This window comes from Chiloscyllium plagiosum, unplaced genomic scaffold (genome assembly GCF_037043375.1).
Source record: "Chiloscyllium plagiosum isolate Xiang-an unplaced genomic scaffold, Cpla_swu_hap1 HiC_scaffold_15, whole genome shotgun sequence".
Lineage (NCBI taxonomy): Eukaryota > Metazoa > Chordata > Chondrichthyes > Orectolobiformes > Hemiscylliidae > Chiloscyllium > Chiloscyllium plagiosum.
Window position 1 is genome coordinate 46,582,189 of NW_028270153.1, and position 23,450 is coordinate 46,605,638.

At 40.8% G+C, this 23,450-nt stretch overlaps 1 long non-coding RNA gene across 2 annotated transcripts in view; it reads right to left on the minus strand.

Moving 5' to 3' along the window:
- Positions 1–520: 520 nt before the first annotated feature.
- Positions 521–23,450, minus strand: part of LOC122560058 (uncharacterized) — a 161,069-nt gene continuing 138,139 nt past the window's right edge. For both annotated transcript variants that reach the window (XR_015759486.1, XR_015759485.1), the window contains 2 exons: positions 1,547–1,649; positions 521–1,432 (listed from right to left, as the gene is read on the minus strand). This is a non-coding gene — a long non-coding RNA (uncharacterized LOC122560058). The remainder of the gene's footprint in view (positions 1,433–1,546; positions 1,650–23,450) is intronic.

Below are 23,450 nucleotides of genomic sequence, written 5' to 3' on the forward strand. Positions count from 1 at the left end.
GATGAATGTTGTCAAGACGGACCCGCGGGGTCCCGTCTTTGCGTGTTCTTTCGGAAGGAGAGACTCACACTGGCAACTATGGTTAGACGCAGACAGCCGTTTATTCACAGGATCTTAACTGGTACAACGAATCTACAAGCATGCATTCGTTGGAGAAGGCATTCTCCCTTCTCGTTCAAACTTGACACAATTATACTTCGCGCTGCCTGGAGTCCCCGGTCAGTTCGCCTTCCCCATTGGTCCATTCATCTGCGCGCGCTGGGGATCCGTCCTCCTATTGGCCGCATCGAAGTGCCTGTCCAGCTCCTGCTGTGCTTGACAATGGCTCAGCCATCCCCGGGAGCGGTTCCGATCCCGTATTCAATAGTTCATTGTTTCAAGGAATTACTATGCGTCTGACCGGCTAGCCATTTTCAATAGTTTCAGTTTAACTAAATTGACAATTACACTTATCAACTTTAGACTTAAATAGAGCCATTCACACTTAACAGTTACAGGTTCCGATAGAGCAATTCACACTTGTCTAACAGTTACAGATTCCGATCGGTTTCTTTATTAATCCCGAGTTTCGATGGGGCAATTGATACTGGCTGGTATTTACAGGCTCCAAGATTTAATTAACATTATGCATATCCCTTACAAGCTCCAGCCAGGTAGTCATGCAGTCGCCAGCAGCAGCTCGCTTGGCTGTTGTTAACCATTTCAGGGCTGGAACTAGAAGTGTCTGTTGCAGAACTAGTGTCACCCTCCCTAGCCCTACATTAAACACCCCAGTGAAATCTCCCCAACAATGTGAAGGCTCCAAAATTCCTTCAATAAGATTGCATTGACTTTCTGAAATTCTTCATAGATTATCTGCTCACTGATTGCCTGTAGATAATGCATAGCTGATGTCATTTTGGCCTTAGTATTATTACAAAGATGACATAGGATGCAGCAATTACAACTTGTCAGTACACCCAGTGAGAACAGTAACCTTGAGTGACTGTGGTACAACCTCTAGAGCAACAGGTGAAGTTGGTGAAGACTTGGCATTTATAGGCATTGCTGTCTTTTTCTCCAATATCGAAAGACAGTGCAGGTGCTGATTGAGGATCTCTCTGCCCATCATCTCCAAAAAGTCACCTGCTGGAGTAGTACCTGTGTTTCAGAAAGACTGGATGACAATTCCATCCCAGTGGCAAATATGGTCACAGCTGTCCTGATTTTTATGCCAGGTCATTTCAAGGAACACGTGGAGACATGCATGACACCTCACAATTGTCGATAGTCCTGTTTGATGTTTGATGTCATTAATGGCCGGGAACAGGAGCTTTTCTCTTGCTTGGGGCTGAGCAGGAACCTGGTTTCCAGCAGGCCTGAGGTAACTGTTCCTTGACTAGCTGCAGAGATATATCAATGGTCTGCTCGGATTGTGCTCCTTAGTCTAAATCTAGAAAGTCAGAAGACACACAATACCAGGTCATAATCCAACAGGTTTATTTAAAATTACCAGCTTTTGGAGCACTGCTCCGTTGTCGGGTCAAGTATGGACGAAGAGCTTCACCTGTTTAAGGAGCAGTGCATCTTGTGAAGGTTGAATGGCTACCATCTCTGGTGTGGAGGTGGAGCTCACAGGGGAAAGGGGGCTCGCCGGGTGTCACTAGAGCCTGCATAAGAGAAATGATAAATTAGTTATCAAAGGTGGATAAATCCTTGCAAAAATTGAGAATGCTTTAGCACCAGTGGTAATGGGACAGAGGCTTCCCACAGACCCAAGAGGTTTATTGGGTTGGTCATTCTGAACTCTCCCCATCCCACATGAGCAGTCCAGAATTCTTTTCTTGTATAAAGTGAAGAGCTTGATGTCCACCAAACCTTCCTCCCACTTAGCTAGGATCTCATGGCCCGATTATAGGTCCATTTATTCTGCAATGAAACAAAGGAAGGAACTGAGTATGACAGAAGTGGAGGAGGAGATGATGGCCTCATGGTATTATTGCTGGATTGTTCACTTATTTTTCTTATTTTTTTGAAGCAAAAACATGCTTCATGGATATATGTTACATTACACTTTAATAGACATTGAATTCTCCCAGAATCCTTCGGGGAGTCAACGGCCTAGTGGTATTATCACCAGATTATTACTCCTGAGACCTGGTAATGTTCTGTGGACCTGGGTTTGAATCCTGCCCTGGCAGATGGTGGAATTTGAATTAAATAAAAATCTGGAATTAAGAATCTAATGATGACCGTGAAACCATTGTCAATCATCGGAAAAACACAACAGGTTCTCTAATGTCCTTCAGGGAAGGAAGCTGCCATCCTTATCTGGTCTGGCTTACACGTGACTCTAGACCCGCAGTGTGGTTGACTCTTAACCGCTCTCTCGGCAATTAGGGATGAGCAATAAATGTTGCCTAGACAGTGAAAACTTCATAAACAGAGAAACAAAATTACAAAGAGCAGATCATGATGCTGCATAAGCAGTAGAGGTGGTGAGGCATTTGTAGTGAGTGAGTAAGAAACAGAAAGGGCAGGAAGAGTCAGTAGATGAGGTGGGCAAGACCCTCGAGTGGGCATCATGCGTGCAATAGTGTGAGTTGTAGTCCATGAGTCTTGGTGAGGGGCCTGGGTAGTGGCAGAGTTACCGTGTGTGTTGACACTGTGCAAGAGATAACAGATAGAAGGTGTTGGCTCTTACACTCACAGAATGCAGAAGATCATTGACCACCTTTCTGCATTGTTGGGTGTTCCGCTTGATGAGGGACTTAGAATTGACTCGGGCTGCATTCAGGCTGGTTGTGTCTATAAAAATAATGGCCTTTCCACTAAGATCTCCAGGTGTCTGTCTACAAAGAATGATCTTTCCTTCCCCCAAGGTCACGTATTGAAGCCTGCTGCTCCAGCAGCACAGTGCAAGGGCCAGTCTCTGACTTGCAGCATCTTAAGTGGAGCTCAGCTGACCTTCATCAGCCCCAGAAGCAGAAAAGCCAGAAGTTACCAGGACTGCTGAGCACCTCCACCCCTATCCTGCACAATTATACAAGAAATGCACCCAACGCCCCAGGCACTTAACTGCTAAGGTGAAGAGTAGAGGTTGTGAGAGAAAGGCTGCTTGGAGCCATGGTGGAACAGGTATCTTGAAGCTCAAGTGACAAATCACTAAACGAAATGGGGAGTTTCTGCCCTACAGTTTATGTTCATGTATTGATGAATGCAAAATGAGAGAAGAAGAGTTAACTTTCTTATTTATTTCACCTTTCTGTTATGAATAAGCATATACATTTATGCAGGAATAACCCAGACAGAGCTGGTGTGCAAGTATATTAATTGAGACCTCCTGCAGCTTGGTCTCACCAGTCAGTATCAGCTGTGGATGATTGTTACCCTCCAATTCTTAGTCACCGTCCGAATGCTCGCCTAATAAGCTAGGAGGCAACCTTTGCAATTTCCCTCCCAGTTCTTGCTTTGAATGTATCCTTACAAAATTTGCCACAAACAATTCTTCCACATCCAATGATATTTTTATCCCCAGAATAAGATAAGAAAGACGGTTCAGGAAAGATTTACTAGGAGGTAGCTGGGAATAGATACTTGGAGTTATAGGATAGGCTGGGATTTTTTTCACTGAAGTATAGGAGGTTGAGAGGTGACCTTATAAAGGTTTATAAGGTCATGAGAGAAATGGATAAGGTGAATAGAAAGGGACTTTTCTCGAGGATGTGGGAGTTCAAAACTACGGGGCATATTTTTAAGGTGAGAGGAGAAAGATTTAAAAAATACTTGAAGGGCAACTTGTTTTTAAAACAGAGTGGTTTGTGTGCAGAATGAACTTCCAGAGGAAGTGGCAGATGCAGGTACAGTAACAACATTTAAAAGACATTTGGGTAAGTGCATGAATAGGAAGGTTTTCGAGGGATAAGGGCCAACTGCAGGCAAGTGGGATTGCTTTGGTTTGGGAACATGATCGGCATGGACTAATTGGACTGAAGGGTAGGTTTCAATGCTGTATGATGCTATAAGATAAATTTGGTACATATCGATGTACTTAATTTACCAACCATTCTGTTGTATCATGTACTCCCACACATTTGTAGCTGTGGGAGTCAAGATTGATCTTTCTAAGTTAAATACACATAACCTAGATGTGTCGGATATTAGTGTGAAGAAAGGACACAATGAAAAACTAATTGGGTTCTCACTGCAACTCTTGGCAAGGCCTCAATATCTGAGTAAGTTCAAAGTGAAAAAAAAATTATCCAACATGTTAAATCATTTCCTTATAGACCAACTAATTGATCATTTGTTTCAACAGTTGAGAAATAATTACATTTTAGAGAGCTTTGGAAATGAACCCTCTTACAGAAATCAACATTGTTAAGCTGACTGCACAACAATTTTAATTGTTAATTGTTTAATGTGTCTCATGTTTATTCCTATAATTACAATGACATTATCGGATGTTAAGGCAAAAGATTTAGTTTGTATTGGTATCCATCACTGCAGTTATTTCAGGCCCAACTATTGACTTTTCACCACACTGAAATAAAAGCTTTACTCATGTGTGAAAATATGAGCAACAGTCCTGCTGTGCCCTGCAATCTCCTTGTGCCACTGCATTATCTTGGTAACAACCACCTTCTGATACAAAACTAGAATAATGAAGATGCTGCAAATCTGAAATAAAAACAGAAAATGCTGCAAATACTCAGCAGGACAGACAACTTCTAATTAATTTTAGAAGGTCATTTTCAGAACTGGAAAAAAATAAAGAAATAATAAGTAATTGGAGGAAAGGAAAGGACATTACAAGACTGTATTTTAAAATTTCTTTTCTAAGCTTAAAAAAGAAAGCTATGGATAATGGAGACATTGAACAAAATAGCACTACTTAAACACAGGCCCATGTGATCTAAACCAAAGCCTATTGAAAACTGCCTTTCCACAGAAGTGGGACAGCTGCTTTTTTGAAAAGTGACATGGAGGCTGACTCAGGGAGAAACAAAGGTTTAACCTCTTTGGGGCTGAAGCAACGGCTTAGACAGTGAAAAGCAGGCCGAACTTTGTTAATAACAAATAGAATACTTGCAAAAAATTGGTTTCTGTGCAGAAATAGAACAGGATTGAAGTGAATTTGTTTTGAGATTTAAGGATTGTGGAGGTAGACATTAGTGGTGGATGCTGTCGAAGTCTCCCTGTGAGCTTCAGTGGGTAAGAGAGGACTCCCTACTGAGTCTACTCAACTTTCCCTGGTTCCTTTCCTGAGATCATTTCTTTTGGACCATGTCCCTTGTTAACTATAAGGGTTATGTGGAGGAAAATTGAACAGCCCTGCTTCCATAACGCAAAGGGAACGGATGTCAGAAAAGAAGTGCCCACAGAGGTCAAAACATAACCAATCATAAAGATTTGTTGCATGGTTTCTTAGTAAGGTTTAAAATAATCCTGAAATGATACCTTAGTGCCAGAGCATCATAGGTGCAGGTGATATGCAGGTGTGGAACGTTTTCTAAAGGAGGGTCAAAATTCCCTGGATTAAAGTTAATGAATCACCATTGAGGAGGCTTAATTTTGGTAAGAGGACATTGATAATGAGTAAGGGGATCAGATATGACCAGACCATTGTCGTGACATTCAATCAAAAGATTCAGGGAGCAACTAAGATCCCATCCACAAAGGGGATCTCTAGTCCTTTGTTGACCACAAAGTGGAAAGGTAAAGTTAACTGGTCCTTCCACACTACTTGAAGTGGATAGATGTACGGATATAGGATATTATTACCATTGAAAGCTTGCAGAGACTCTGTCTCTTGGGAGAGGGGAAATTGGTATTTTACTGCCATTTTCAATGGGATTGAGGAACACCAGGCTCCCATATCAATGTCGTAGCCGTTTATAATTAGCGTGTTTTGAGCAGATGTGTAGCTCAGGTTGAGGTTTTGGGTGTAGGTTTGCTCATTGAGCTGCAAGGTTCATTTCCAGACATTTCGTTATCCTATTAGGTAACATCTTCAGTGGGCCTCAGGCGAAGCAATGCTGAGAATTTCTGCTTTTTATTTAAATGTTTGGGTTTCTTTCGGTTGGTGATGTCATTTACTGTTCCTTTTCTCAGGGGTGGTAGATGGGGTCTAACTCGATGTGTTTGTTGATAGAGTTCCGGTTGGAATGCCATGTTCAAGGAATTCTCATATGTATCTTTGTTTGGCTTGTCCTAGGATGGATGTGTTGTCCCAGTCAAAGTGGTGTCCTTCCTCATCCATATGTGAGGATACTAGTGAGAGAGGGTCATGGCTTTTTGTGGCTAGTCAGTGTTCATGTATCCTGGTGGCTAGTTTTCTGTCTGTTTGTCCAAAGTAGTGTTTGTTACCGTCCTTGTACGATATTTTGTAAATGACATTAGTTTTGCATGTTGTCTGTATAGGGTTTTTCCAAGTTTATTAGCTGCTATTTTAGTGTGTTGGTAGGTTTGTGGGCTACCATGATGCCAAAGGGTCTGATGGTCTGGCAGTCATTTCCGAGATGACTTTGATGTAGGGGAGAGTGGCTAGGGTTCCTGGATGTGTTTTGTCTGCTTGTTTGGGTTTGTTGCTGAGAAATTGACGGACTGTGTTCATTGGGTACCTATTCTTTTTGAATACACGATATAGGTGATTTTTCTCTGCTCTGCGTAGCTCCACTGTGCTGCTGTGTGTGTTAGCTCATTAAAATAATGTTCTGATGCAGCTTTGTTTGTGAGTGTTGGGATGATTGCTTCTGTAATTCAATATTTGGTCTGTATGTGTTGATTTCCTGTAGACACTAGTTTGAAGTTCCCCATTGGCTGTTCGCTCTACAGTGACATCTAGGAATGACTGGTTGTTGTTGTTTTCCTCCTCTTTAGTGAATTTTATGCCAGTAAGGGTATTATTGATGGTCTTGAAGGTTTCCTCTAATTTGTTTCGTTTAGTGATGATGAAGATGTCATCCATGTAGCGGACCCAAAGTTTGGGTTGGATGGTTGGCAGAGCTGTTTGATCAAGTCTCTGCATTACTGCCTCTGCTAAGAACCCTGATATTGGAGATCCCATGGGTGTTCCGTTGGCTTGTCTGTCGGTTTTATTGTTGAAGGTGAAGTGGGTGGTAAGGTATAGGTCCACTAGCTTGATGATACTGTCCTTGTTGATGAAGTTAGTGGTGTTTGGTGTATGTGTCTTTGCATCTTCTAATAGTGCAGTCAGTGTTTCCTTGGCCAGGTTAATGTTGATTGATGTAAACAGGGCTGTTACATCAAAGAAGACCATTATTTCATTCTCTTCTACCTTAGTGTCTTTGATGGTCTTCAGGAATTCGTGGATGGAGTGGATGGAGTCTTCTACTAAGTATTTTAGTCTTTTGTGTAGCTCCTTGGCCAGTCTGTAAGTTGGTGTTCCAGGTAGTGAGACACTGGGTGGTGGTGAAGGTTGTTTTTCAGACTAGAGGCTGGTAACCAGCAGTATTCCATAGGGATCGGTACTGGGACCACTTTTGTTTGTTGTTTATATAAACGAGAATTTAGGAGACATGGTTAGTAAGTTTGTGGACAACACCAAAATGGGGAATGTAGTAGCCATTGAAGAAGGTTATCTAAGATTACAAAGGGATCTTGATCAATTGGATCAATTGGGTGAGGAATGGCAAATGGAGTTTAAGTTTGGTTAAACAAACAAGGGCAGGATTTATGCAATTAATGGTGGGGCTTGTGTAATATCATAGAACAGAGACCTAGAGGTTAAGGTACATAGTTCTTCGAAATTTGCATCACATGCAGATGGGATGGTTAAAGCAGCATTTAGCACACTTGCCTTCACTGCTCAGATCTTCAAGTATAGGAGTTGGGATGTATTGTTGAGGTTGTGTAGGGTGCTGCTGAGGCTTATTCTACAATGTTATATACAGTTCTGGTCTCCCTGTTATAGGAAGGACAGTTTAAATTGGAGCGGGTTCAAATAATATTTACCAGGATGTGGCCTGGAATGGAAGGTTTGATTTATAAAAATAGGCTGGGACATTTTTCACTGAAGCATAGGAGATTGAGGGATGAAATTACAGAGGTTATAAAATTATGAGGGGCAAGATAAGGTGATTAGCAAAGGTTGTTTCCCTAAGGTGGATGAATTCAAAACTAAGGGGCACATTTTTAAAGTGAGAGGAGAAAAAATTGAAAAGGACAGGGGGCAACGTTTTTTTAACCACAGAGGTGACTCGTACATGCGATAAACTGCCAGAGGAAGTGGGTGCAGGTACAGCTACAACATTTAAAAGACACTTGGATAAATACATGAATAGGAAAAGTACCTAAGGGGCAACTTTTTCATGCAGAGTGTGGTACATGTATGGAATGAGCTGCCAGAGGAAGTGGTGGAAGCTGGTACAATCGCAACATTTAAGAGGCATTTGGATGGGTATATGATTAGGAAGGGTTTGGAGGGATATGGGCCGGGTGTTGGCAGGTGGGACTAGATTGGGTTGGGATATCTGGTCGGCATGAACGGGTTGGACCGAAGGATCTGTTTCCGTGCTGTACATCTCTATGACTCTATGTTTGGAGGGATATGGGCCAAATGCAAATCCAATACGAAAACAAGACAAGACACAAGAATGAATGCAACACTTCTAAAAGATATAAATGAGTTAGTATTTTTTTGGAAGTATTTTGTTTATACATGATTTTATGACTTGGTGTTCATTTAAGATTTTATGCATAGGATGCTGCAATCAAAAAGAAATATTTCACATAGATTAATGCCCCTTTTATGGAAAATATATCAAAACAATATAGACATGAAATGCAAGATGATCCTATTCAGTGATTAGTATCTTTTTATAGTTAGAAAGTAAAACATCTTAATATGCGGATTTTATTTAAAATAAAAACAGACTGCTGGAAATACTCAGGAAATCTGGCAGCATTTATCGAAAGAAAAGGAGAGTTAATATTTTGAATCTAATTGGACCATTCTTTGGAACTGATCTTTATGCTGTCAGCTTATTCACATGATGCAACAATACTAACCATGTTGTTTATTTGGTGCACAGGCCCTAAAATTGTAACTTGCTAACACCAGAAAACAAGCCTGTACTACTCAGAGGAAGGTGCATTGGGATTAAGTCTTTTACAAACCGATTTTGATCTGGGAAAGAGTGAAAAATAACTGGATAGGAGAGGGAAGGGGCACCAAGGTTTTCTAAAGCCATACCAGAAGCCTGAGCAGTAGAAGTGAAAAGCTAAGAGATATCCTGTATCCCTCAGAGGGTGGGAAATAGGAGGCCATCCTGACTTAAACAATTAATATTCCCCTTGAGGGCAGGCGGGGATGGAGATGGAGGCATAATTAAATTGAGGAGGGAGTGTGACCCAACGCAATAGTATAAATGGCAGGAGTGATGATATTATAGGCTTCACCTTGCTGTCAGGAATTAAATCAGAGATCCAAACCAAGTGACCAGCTGGCAGGTTACCTTGTGTTGGCTTTTGGAATTCCCTCCTTAATGTGTTTCTCCCAGCCTGTCGCAGGACTCTTCCAATGGGACGCAATTGCAACCCTCCCCCCCCCACCCCCAACCACTCCGGATTACCCTTTCCTTCCATCTTCCAGTTGTGTCACCACCCTTGCGGAGAAAGTGAGGTCTGCAGATGCTGGAGATCAAAGTTGAAACTTTATTGCTGGAACAGCACAGCAGGTCAGGCAGCATCCAGGGAACAGGAGATTCGACGTTTCGGGCACAGGCCCTTCTTCAGGACCCTTGCCCCTCCCATTTCCTCTCCAGTCTCCCCTACCCTCCTCCTCTGACCCCCATGACAAGGAGCAACTGGTTTTTGCAGAAAACACTGTGGTCAAGTGAACACGGGTGCAAAACTGGACATTTTAAATTGATCCACAGTTGGAGAAATCGGGCCTGACAGAAAATTAGTCAAACTAAATTATACAACAGCCAGCAGCTATTGGCTCCAGACTACAGCGGAAACCAAGGTCAAAGAGGTCACAGAGGTTCAATGGGAACCAGTTCCAACCAGCCGGAGGTTTGTGTTTTGGAGAAGTTTCTGGCACCTTGACTTCCAGCCAGTTCCTGAGGCTATGCACTGCGTACCTCCCTGGCATGGCAACAGTGAAGGGTTTTGGTGCAATCCCATTGCAAGCTTTCAACCCAGCTTATGATTCCATAACTATGGAAAGTGCTTAGCCATCATCATGTAGAATGAGAACAGCTGCCAAAAATGATCAACCAGCATCTAATCTGTAAGGGGTGTTCATATATCGATGTAATTGCTTTTATACTTCCGATGAATAAAAACTGTACATGTGTTAATGAGATGGTGTCTAATATATTTTCTTTAAAAATCAGAAGCATGCGTTTATGACATGGCAGCCATTTTGGATTCCTAACAGTGTTTGTTGCATTATTGAGCCCATGTTGTCAATCGGTAATTAGTTTTTCAAAAGATAATACACTCCATTGAACGTTTTCAGAAAGGAGACAATGAAGCACTTTAATCGGAATCATTCAATTATATTTAATAAGCTGATTATATCACACCACACTTTCTCTGCTTGCCAGTAAAGACAAGATGAATATTGATCTTCATTCATGAAAGTTATCAAGTGACTATTCTTCCTTCAAGTTAAAAAGGATGAATGCTACCTATTGGCAATTTCTTTGACCTAGTTTGTGCCTGTTTTAATGATTAAACAATAATTTTATTCTTGATTTTTTTTATCAGTGGTGGCTTCCATATTATTTAAGACTAATTAAAGCCCTGAAGAGACAGGCATTCAAGCTGAGTAGGGGAATCAGCAGACACTGGAAACAGCTTCATCTTTCTGGTTGGGGACATTAATAAAAGAAAACAGGCAAAGAAATTCAGAGGGGATCGGAAATTAGCATCAATGTTGTTACTGAAACCTGTCCTTGAAATGTTAAATATTTTACACAATACAGAATATTGATAACATCCATACCTACTACCGTTTGTAGCAGAAATAAGTTAGTATATTTTGTAACCTCTGATTTTTTCTTTAGCTTTGTCTTAGCCAAGCAGAGAGTTGGGAATTAAAACTGGATGTTTCTACAGTATTTTCAATTTCATGAGCAGAATTTGTAAATAGAACTAGTTCTTGAGTTAATGCAAGAAAACCTGACCCGACATTTCAAATATGGAAATGGAGCATGATATCTAATGGTGCCCTCTCAATTCATAAATTTTCAATTCAATATATTATTTGTCAAGATAGAATCATTAGATGGATACTGTCCTATATTGTCCATCCTGCCATTTGTTCCTAAACAATGAGCTTCCACAAATTTGAAAAAAAACATGCACAACACTGACATTCCCATTTACAAAGATCTGAAAACCCATCGATAAAATAGTCTGATAACAGTAACTATTCACAGAACTGGTTATCAACCTATAATCCAGATGGATAGAATCATGGAACACATGCAGCATAAACAAAAATCAAACCATCATCACCAACGCAACACCAGTACGCTCTGGCTTTGTCTTTCTTGAAGACAGTGGACAATGCTGGGCCAGATTGGTGCTGTGAATAGAAGATGGGCCTACTGTTTCATTAATGGAAGATGAGGAATGGCCTGAAGCAGAATGGTGGACAGGAGTTCCAGACCATGAAACACAATGCATCGACCTACTCACTAAGATTTGATGATCTAGACAGTTCCTTTCTCCAATCAATGTCAGGAGGGCATCAGATTGATAGACATGTTAAGAATCCCATCAGTACTTGTTTTAGACACAAAGAAGTAACTGTAGAACACCAAAATACATGCAGTACAACTTAAGAAAGATTCATTTTCCAGGTCCTGCCAGAGGCTTCATCAATCAGTAGAGAAGCATAAACTTCAAATTGGATAACCCTCATAATCCTTTTGATTTTGTTAAAAGTTTCATTGCAACATTTTATTTTAACAGGGTGTACTTAAGCAACAGTAAACTGCTTATTATGGATAATTGACTAATAATAGCCCAGACAGAGCTAAGCAAATCAAAAGCATTATTACCTGAATTGTAATATTAATGCCACTTTTGGCCTGTTTGCTCTAGTCCTATTTTTCCATTGAAGGCACATTATCTTTATTTGATGGTGGGTGGGGGGGATTGCATGAGTGTTGCTGTGGGATAGGTTGGCTGGATAGCTGTGTGTCACATTTATTGAGGTGTGGTGAGATCTTCAGTGTGTCCAGTGTGATTGCTTTTTATCAAAAGTGATTTCATTTTGTTACTCAGAAGAAACAGTCCCTTTGTATCATTACACGACTGTTATCTAATAGGATTTTGACACTTAAAAAACTTTTGGCAATCAGGTTTTTATATTCACTGCATGAGACAAAATACATGCAAGGCTGGAATGAATCTTGCAATATTCTTCCAGAGATGTACTGAGATTGAGGAAAGTTCCAAGGATGAATAGTAATACACTGCAGTAACAGCTACTCTGCTTGGTAAGGGCAGCAACTAATCACTGTACAGCATCCATTTATGGTGCAGCAACTAAAACATTTTAACACTTCACTTTCTCTAGTGTGACTGCAAATTTTTAATGTTCAGCTTTGTTTTCTTGCTTGTCTAGTTTCTTTTGGTGATGAATTGTAGCAGACAGCTTGGGTTCTCAGTCAAATGGGCTGCCACATGGTGCTAATATTCATCTCACCTGATAAAGAACGTCAATTCAACACCTGCCTGTGGCCAAATCATTGCCTTTGGTGAGGAGTGAATCGTTATGACTCACTGGGATATCATGCTGGAAATCAAATCCCAGTAGTCCCAGAGTCATCACAAAGTTTAAAGGTTTCATAAAATGCAAAGTACCCTAATTTACCTGACTTTTGGGTGCAGAGAAACACAGACCAGGTTTCTGTACTAAACAAGAATTATTACTCATTACAAGTAATTAGATCTTAGCTGCAGGTAGGAGAAACTGAGGACTGCAGATGCTGTGGTGCTGGAAAAGCACAGTAAGTCAGGCAACATCTGAGAAGCAGGAGAATCAACTTTTTAGGCAAAAGCCTTTAGATCAGGAAGCTGCAGGTAAACAGTTATAAAATACTAGCATATAACAACACTAATTAGAACTCTAACCTCCTTATAAACTCCACCTTAAACACAGACAGACACAGGGTCAGACAAACAGTCAGGGTAAGATAGGTTATGAACGTAGTGGAAAAAGCAGAAAGACAGTTCAGTAGACTCTGTTCTCAGGTTCTGTGACTGAGATGATCTTTCTGATTTTTCTGCTGGCTAGCACTTTGCTTTATTCAGCTTTCACTAAATGCTTCCACTAGTGGGTAAGTGCCACTGGTGGCCGGTCTATTTATAAATAATCTGACTTATTAGTTAAAAGTCACAGCTTACAACAAAATAAACTGGTTTCCTTCAGGTTTACACATGAGTGTTGACTGCAGAGAACAGAGAGGCCATTCCTAAACTGGGAAGAATGAAACCTCTGTCTCTCTGTATCATATTCCCAGCCTCAAGCTATTCAGTCCAATCAATCACACAGTTGCCACTAATGTATAAACCAATCAACTTCTTGCTGCCAGAAGCTGGATCTGGACACCTTGGCAGACTCCAAATTGGATACAACTCAAACTTTAATTACTGCTTGGCAAAAGTGAGGACTGCAGATGCTGGAGATCAGAGTCAAGATTAGAGTGGTGCTGAAAAACCACAGCAGGTCAAGCACATCCGAGGAGCAAGATTAACTGCTTGTTCTGTTGTTTGCATTGCTAGGAATAGGTGTCAGGTTACCGGCTTTACAAAACTGCAGCTAATCTTTCAAGCATTAGTTTTAAAACACCTCTTTCTCATTTCAGTTAACTTTTTTAAACTTGGGAACAAAGTTGGAAGACACAGTTCTTTAAATATTAAACACTACAGTGATGAAGTTTTCCAAAAAGTGTGTGTGAGAACATAATTCAGATTCTCCCCATTAAGATAAAGTCCAGTAGTTGTTAAAAGTTAACAAACTACTGTTTGTTAACTTTTAACAACTCTCTCCTGCAGAATGAGAGAACAAGACCGAACCATTCTCTCCATTGAGTTCGACCTGCTATTTAATTAGATTGTGTTTGATCACCTAAACATCACTGTCTTTTCCCCACACTATTTCCTTATCCTTAGATGTCACTAGTCTCCAGAAAGCTACCAATACATGTAACTCAGTGATTAAACTGTGGGGGGTTGAGTAATATAAAGATTTGAGTGAGAAAATTTCTTTTCACCTCTGTGTTAAATGGCAAGCTTCTTATCCTGAAACTGTGTCACTGGGGTTTAGCTTCACCAGCCAGGAGAAACATCTCCATCCACCCTGTCACATGTTGTAAGACTTTTGTAAGTTTCAATGAGGTCACCCATCATTCTTCAAACCTCAAGAGAATACAGACTCAGGCTGTACAATTGTCCTCATAAGACAATCCCACCATCTCAGGGATTAATCTGGTGAACCTCTGTTGCAAGCCCTGTACAGTAAGTAAATTCCTCCTCAGATAAAAGGAGCAAAGCTGTGCTAAACACTCAAGCTGAGGTCTCACTAAGGCTCTATACAACCACACCAAGACCATATAATTTGGCCTCCTAATTCCTTGCTGTTTGTTAACTTTTAATAAATCACCAACAAGCATGCTAGATGCACACCAGCATGTCCCAATGTCTCACCCCATAAAATATTCTATGTTTTTGTTTCTTCTATCAAAGTGAACATAACTTCAGAGTTATTTACATTACAATGCTACCTGTCATGTTCTAATCCATTTTTCCAAGTCCATGCTATGACTCTTGATGCCTCTTGGGATCTCCTCAAAACTTACATTTCTGCCCAGCTTCGTGTCACCAACAAATGTGGAAATGTTACAATTAGATTAGATTCCCTACAGTGTGGAAAGAGGCCCTTTGGCCCAAAAAATCCACACCAACCCTCTGAAGAGTAACCCACCCACCTCTTATTTAAGCACCTAACAACTATGGCCAATTTAGCATGGCCAATTCACCTGACCTGCACATCCTTGGAATGTGGGAGGAAGCCGGAGTACCCAGAGGAAACCCACACAGACACGGGAAGAGTATGCAAACTCCACACAGACACCCACCCAAGGCTGGAATCGAACCTGGATCCCTGGCACTGTGAGGCAGCAGTGCTAACCACTGAGCCACCATGCCACCCATTTGGTCCTCACATCCAAATAATTAACATCGATTGTAGACCTGGCATGGATCCTTGTGGTCATCAGGTGGGAAGAAACTTATATGAAAGCATTTCCATCTCCTTAATTAGACAATTCACTTCTCCTTTACAATCAATTTAGATGATTAAGATACTCAAATTTACAAATTCCAGTGATGTACTGCAAAGTACATCAGCAGAAACTTGGTTTTTAGCCTCCATTCCATGAAGTTTGTTGCCTTCTCTCCATTGACTGATAGACTCATAGAGATGTACAGCACAGAAACAGACCCTTCGCTCCAACTCATCCATGCCGAACAGATATCCGAAACTAATCTAGTCCCACTCGCCAGTACCCGGCCCATATCCCTCCAAACCCTTCCTATTAATATACCCATCCAGATGCCTTTTAAATGTTGCAATTATACCAGCCTCCACTACTTCCTCTGGCAGCTCATTCCATACATGTACCACCCTCAACGTGAAAAGGTTGCCCCTTAGGTCTCTTTAATATCTTTCCTCTATTACCCTAAATCTATGCTCTCTAGTTCTGGACTCCCTTACCCCAGGAAAAAGACTTTGTCTATTGATCCTATCCATGCCCCTCATGACTTTATAAACCTCTATAAGATCACCCCTCAGTCTCCGATGCTCCAAGGAAAATAGCCACAGCTGATTTGACCTGTCCCTATAGCTCAAATCTTCCAACACTGGCAACATCTTTGTAAATCTTTTCTGAACCCTTTCAAGTTTCACAACATCCTTCCGATAAGAAAGAGACCAGAGTTGCACGCAATATTTCAACAGTGGCCTAACCAAAGTCCTGCACAGCCGCAACATGACCTTCCAACTCCTGTACTCAATACTCTGACCAAAAAAGGAAAGCATACCAAACGTCTTCTTCACCATCTTATCTACCTGCGACTCCACTTTCAAGGAGCTATGAACCTGCACTCTAAGGTCTCTTTGTTCAGCAACACTCCTGAGGACCTTACCATTAAGTGTATAAGGAGAAAGTGAGGTCTGCAGATGCTGGAGATCAGAGCTGAAAATGTGTTGCTGGAAAAGCACAGCAGGTCAGGCAGCATCCAGGGAACAGGAGAATCGGGCATAAGCCCATTCCTGAAGAAGGGCTTATGCCCGAAACGTCGATTCTCCTGTTCCCTCATTAAGTGTATAAGTCCTGCTAAGATTTGATTTCCCAAAATGCAGCACCTCGCATATATCTGAATTAAACTCCATCTGCCACTCCTCAGCCCACTGGCCCATCTGATCAAGATCCCGTTGTAATCTGAGGTAACCTTCTTCGCTGATCATTACACCTCCAATTTTGGTGTCATCTGCAAACTTACTAACTATACCTCTTATGCTCGCATCCAAATTATTTATATTAATGACAAAAAGTAGTGGAGCCAACACGGATCCTTGTGGCTCTCCACTGGTCACAGGCCTCAAGTCTGAAAAACAAACCTCCACCACCACCCTCTGTCTTCTATCTTCGAGCCAGTTTTGCATCCAAATGGCTAGTTCTCCCTGTATTCCATGAGATCTAGCCTTGCTAACCAGTCTCCCATGGGGAACTTTGTTGAACGCCTTACTGAAGTCTCCCTATAGATCACGTCTTGGCATCATAACAGCCCGCAATCCCACCAAAACACTTAAACAGCAGCTAATGAAATTGAAAGACCCTTTACAGGCAACAAACAAAACTAAGAGAAATGGGTCTGGGTGGGTTACATTTCGGAGAGTTGGTGTGGACTTGTTGGGCCGAAGGGCCTGTTTCCACACTGTAGGGAATCTAATCTAATCTAATATCATTTACAAATACCTTGCAAGAACTCTAACACACACTACATTGGACAAACAGGCAGAAAACTAGCCACCAGGATAAATGAACATCAACTAGACACAAAAGGTCTTGACCCCCTCTCACTAGTATCTTTATATACAGATGAGGAAGGACAGCACTTCGACTGGGACAACACATCCATCCGAGGACAAGATACACATGCGAGGATTCCAAGAAGCATGGCATTCCAACCAGAGCTCTACAAACAAACACGTTGACTTGGATTCCATTTACCACCCCCTGAGAAAAAAGAACAGGACATGACATTGCCACAGGCAATAGAAAGCAGGCTATGCCACCAGTACTTCATCTGGAGGCTCACTGATGATGTTACCAGTATAGTAACGAAATGTCTGAAAACGAACCTTCCATCTCAGTGAGCAAATCTCAATCCAGAACCTCAACCTGAGCTACAAATCTTCTCAAAACTCACCAGTCCTTGCCTTTCCAAATACATGTACATCCTGTCCCTCAGGATTCCCTCCAACAACTTGCCCACCACTGACATCAGGCTCACTGGTCTATAGTTCCCTGGCTTGTCCTTACCACCCTTCTTAAATAGTGATGCCACGTTAGCCAACCTGCAGTCTTCCAGCATCTCACCTGAGATGATCAATGATATAAATATCTCAGCAAGGGGCCCAGCAATCACTTCCCTAACTTCCCACAGAGGTCTGGGGTACACCTGATCAGGTCCTGGAGATTTATCCATTTTTATGCATTTCAAAGCATTCAGCACTTCCTCCTCCGTAATATGGTAATTTTTAAAGATGTCACCATTTATTTCCCTACATTCTATATCTTCCATATCCTTCTCCACCATAAACACTGATGCAAAATACTCATTTAGTATCTCCCACATCTCCTGCAGCTCCACACAAAAGCCGCTTTGCTGATCTTTGAGGGGCCCAATTGTCTCCTTAGTTACCCTTTTGTCCTTAATGTATTTGTAAAAACCCTTTGGATCCTCTTTAACTCTATTTGCCAAAGCTATCTCATTTCCCTTTTTGCCCTCCTGATTTCCATCTTAAGTATACTCCTACTGCCTTTCTACTCTAAGGATTCACTCAATCTATCCTGTCTATAACTTACATATGCTTCCTTCTTTTTCTTAACCAAACCCTCAATTTCTTTAGTTATCCAGCATTCCCTACAACTAACAGCCTTTTCTTTCACCCTAACAGGAATATACTTTCTCTGGGCTCTCGTTATCTTGTTTCTGAAGGCTTCCCATTTTCCAGCCATCCCTTTACCTCCGAACATCTGCCCCCAATCAGCTTTTGAAAGTTCTTGCCTAATACTGTCAAAATTAACCTTCCTCCAATTTCGAACTTCAACTTTTAGATCTGGTGTATCCTTTTCCAGCACTATTATAAAACAAATAGAATTATGGTCACTGGCCCCAAAGTGCTCCCCCACTGACACCTCAGTCACCTGCCCTGCCTTATTTCCCAAGAGTAAGTCAAGTTTTGCACCTTCTCTACTAGGTACATCTACATTCTGAATCAGAAAATTTTCTTGCACACAGTTAACAAATTCCTCTCCATCTAAACCCTTAACACTATGGCAGTCCCAGTCTATGTTTGGAAAGTTAAAATCCCCGACCAGAATAACCCTATTATTCTTACAGATAGCTGAGATCTCCTTACAAGTTTGTTTCTCAATTTCCCTCTGACTATTAGGGGGTCCATAATACAATCCCAATAAGGTGACCATCCTTTTCTTATTTCTCAATTCCACCTAAATAACTTCCTGGATGTATTTCCAGCAATATCCTCCCTCAGTACATCTGCAATGCTATCCCTTATCAAAAACACCACTCCCCCTCCTCTCTTGCCTCCCTTTCTGTCTTTTGAATGTTCTCTACAGCTGCAGTAAGCAAGGCAGGGCGGGCCATCATAGAAGCCAACTGGAGAACAACAACACAGCAGTATGTACTTCAAAGGTGCCAGCTTAGTACTCAAAGTAAGATTCAGAAATAAATGTTAATTTGCATTTAATTGCATTTTGGCTATACCTGCAAATTTTATGGTTAATATCTTCAGTAAACGCAGTGTATGTCAATGAAGAGCACGGTGATTTGTGAATGGGAATGAGATGCATGGTTAATGGGCAGGTGTAGACGCTAGTCTTTCAGGGGACACTGTCATAGCAAGTCCAGGAAATGGGTCATTTCTAGTTCAATGGTTTGGCTACAATCAATCAGTCAGGTGGTTGGAGCAATTCAAGAATGAGGATTTGCACCATGTCAGTCTATGGACTGGGCTACAGTCAGACTTGAAAGTCAAGGAAAATCAGTCAGCGGGTTGTTGTCAGTCAACTGGGGGCATCTTGGAAATTCACTCTGGAAGATTGGCCATGGTCAGAGATTTTGTGCAAAGTCAGTTGAAGGGTTGGGCAACAGGAGTGTACAGGATCAGTCCGTGGTATCATCGAAGTTGTGGGCAGCTCAATTCTTTGGATCAGCAAGATTTATAGGCTAACTAAGGAAATTGTTACAGTTATAAGTGACAATTAAATGTAGTAGAGTGGAATATGGCAGGATAGGACAGGGGAGCACATAGTTGTGAGGGATGGTCAAGGAAACTCAAGGGGACTCTGGCCTTGATGTGGGGAGGGCATAGGCCAGCAGGGATAAGTTGACCTTGAATGTGAGGGACTCCACCAGTAAAATAGGGATATTGATTGTAATATAGAATGGCTGAATCAAAATGGGGGAGCTCAGCACATTATTGCAACAGACAAGGCTAACTCAACTGTATATTCAGCCAGAAGAGCTAAGTAGATATTTATTTCGGCTTACTCTTGCTTTCAAAGTCAGCTTCTAGATGCACAATTTGATTTGAAATACAAAGGAACATTCACAATCATTGTATTTAACAAGGGCATAATTATGATGTAAGCTATTAATATATTGATACTAGATGATAAACGACAACTATATAACATTTAATAACTGTATAACAAAAGGTCTAAGTAGGGGGCAAACAAAAAGTATTTAAGATATAATTACAGTAGAGGTAATGACGTATTAATTTACACAGGAGAGTGACGATTGAGTAATATTTAATAACCAGATAACAACAGTATTATTAGCAACAATTGTTAGTTTCCATCTGGTCATTTTTTCAGGTTTTACAAATACATATAAAAAACAAAGCAAAGTAGAGCGCCAAGAATGGTATGATGAATGTTTCCTCCGATTGTCAATCTAAAAAAACTTTGTAAAATGAGTTTGACAACTTCAGCTTAGCTCCAAATGAACACAAAATTCAAAATTATCATCCAGTGAAGTCCACAAAATGAATATTATGAAAAATGGAAAACACCACAGTCACAATTTTTTTGAAGGTATGCCAGTGCTGAGAGGGATCTCTTTTTGGAATTATTAAACTGAGTACTTTGATAATTTTTTTTGTAAATATATTTCTCTATTCTACAAAGCTTTGAGTCATTGCAACAGTAAGGAATGATAATTAAGCATGTTGAACTAAACATAGCGGGGCTGTTGCCTAATTAAACTCTTCACATTACTGCTGTAAAATGAAACATCTTTGGAGAAGCTCCCAGTTCTCTCTCAAGAGACAATATACATAAGAACATAACATAATTTGTAATTTAAAAATAATATATTATTTTGTGGGTTGTGGGCATGGTCAGCATTTCTTTCTCTAATTTCCCTTCAGGTGACATTTTATTACACGTCTGACTTGTGGCTTGTAGATGATGGACTTGCTTTGGTGAGTCAGGAGATGTCATAGCATCCCAATCTCTGACCTCCTCTTAGGGTCACAGTATGTTTATGGCTGGTTTGGTTCAGTTTCTGGTGAATGGTAAGTGCCAAGATCTGAAAAAACTGAGTGTCAAAAGGGAGATGGTTAGATTTACTCTTGTTGGAAAAAAAATCATTGCCTGGCACTTTTGTAGAATGAACAATTTATTTTCATCCCATAGCTTTCTATTCTCACAAACATCACTCCCCTGACTGATGAAAATCCGCAAGCTGGCTGAAATCATTTGTAGTGAATTTTAATGGCTACTCCATGATGACCTATTCAATCCAATACTGCACACCTTCCACCTCAGCATCCCATATTCAACAAACCTCCTGAACAAGATCTACAAAACAGACATTCACTGACTCAGGGAATGTGAAACAGTTTAAATTGCGACAAACAGATCTCCTAACAGAATTTAAAGTGTACATGGCTTTCAGTGCTATGGTTTCTAGATTTGGGATATGCTATAAAAGAAAGCCATTAAGATCCACTAAGCAAATGGGAAATAAAGGTCTACACAGAATTGACACATCAGTATTAACAACCAAAGAATTGAGAGATCCCAGAAGGTATGGACTACAATACGAGGCTAATTCAAGTCAGATTAAACATCCATATTCAGTGAATAGAGTTCATGTAATTTAGATGGAAGCCTCCAGAATCCATCAACTACTTTGTGTATTTTTTAGCTGAGGAACTAGATTGTTGAATTGGGGATTGCATCAATTTTTCAGGAAGATGTTGGATAAGCATGACACTTACAGCGGCAAAGAGGAATAATGATAGATGGATGCAAGTACAAAGCGATCCTCACAAATCAATACAGCTTACAGGTCCTAGGTTCAAACTCAATGGTTGACACAATGACCAGAACACCAAACATTCAAGAAAACGTTATGCTTTCAAGCAATTTTGCCAGGCAATGTGGCATAAAAAAGGCCTTTATCAACAGCAGTGCATTGGAACTAAGATGGATGCAGATCCCAAGAGCTCTGCACAAACAGATTGCATTCAGAAATACCTTAAAGTCACAATTAAGAACATCGGGTATCCCGCCAGAGATGTATACATGAAGTGATCAACAAACCAGAATGTGACAGTTTACGTGAAAAAAGAAAAAATGGTGAACACATATCTCACACTGTCAACGGTGTGGAAAACATAAATGTTATCATATAGCATGCAAACAGACTCTTCAGTCCAACTCATTCGTGCCAACTAGATTTCCCAAACGAAACTTGTCCCATCTGCCTGCGTTTGGCCCATATCCCTCAAAAACTTTTCTATTCATGTATTCATCCAAATGCCTTTTAAATGTTGTAACTGCATCTGAATCTACCACTTCCTCTGACAGTGCATCCACATTTGAACTATTTGCAAAAAATTAAAATCATCTCTCCTCTGAAAACTGGTCACTATCGGTTATGAGTTAAGATTCATACGGAGCAAGTGCCAATATACTACCCCTGAAAATTCTAAAGAACTTGTGTCCTCAGAAAATGGGAAGGCTAGACCTACAAATGTAAAACTTTCAGCATGTAACAGCTCACCAACTCCATATGCAGGATAATAATGTTGGAGTGCAGGTACAGTCAGAACACTGCAGATGTTCTATATTGCAGACACTGCTAGTCCAGCAATTTCAGGGATAGCAACATGTCATTACTTCAGAGTGGTCACGATCCATGGACACATTCGGACATCAGAAAAAACCTGTAGCAGTATATTCAAGAAACACTTGCAGAATGGAACACGAAAGAAGAAGAAACACATCACTTTTCTCCAAATTAGTGGAACTAACATCTTTGTTCTCTGTGTGGAGAGAAAGGTGAAGGTCCAAGAGGACAAGGCTGAACAACCAGTTCAGGATAATCCAAACATGAGAATACTATCTGAGATGAAGAAGTCTCTAGGGGATACTTGTGCTCTATGCATTACAGTGAGTGAAAAGCTTAAGAAAAAGAAAAGCAGGATGAACTGCAAGCACAGTGTCATCAATTCAATGAAAAGATTGTCAGCTAACAAAATGATCTGAAGCATTTAACGTGTTAAACAGATCAGCAGGAGGAGCTCCAGAATCATTGGATTTGGTTCAAAGCTATACTGGAGAAAATGACAGACCTGCAAAAACAGGTGAAGATGGACAGAATAAGAAGCTGCAAATGACTGCAGACTGTCCTTTCAAAATTAAATGATTCATGAAGGGCTTATGCCCAAAATGTTGATTCTCCTATTTCTTGGATGCTGCTTGACCTGCTGTGCTTTTCCAGCACCATATACTCAACTCTGATCTCCAGCATCTGCAGTCCTCACTTTCTCCCCCTTTCAAAACTAAACACCAACAATAATATTCTAGTTAAAGAACTCAAGCAGGATACTGAGAAATCCAAGTAACAATTGTAGTAGAAGGTGGAAGAGGATTGGGTTCAAAGAAAACCAAAAAACATTGAAGCATCTGTAAAGTTTGCAATTCTTGCGAAGATTTGTAGCTCAGGTTGATGATAAGTATGTTAGTTAGCTCACTGAGCTGGAAGGTTTGTTTTCAGATGTTTTATCACCATGACTAGGTAACATCATCAGAGAGAGTCTCTAGTGGTGGCATGTCCTGCCTCTCTATTTATTGGTCTTGGTTTCTAAAGGTGGG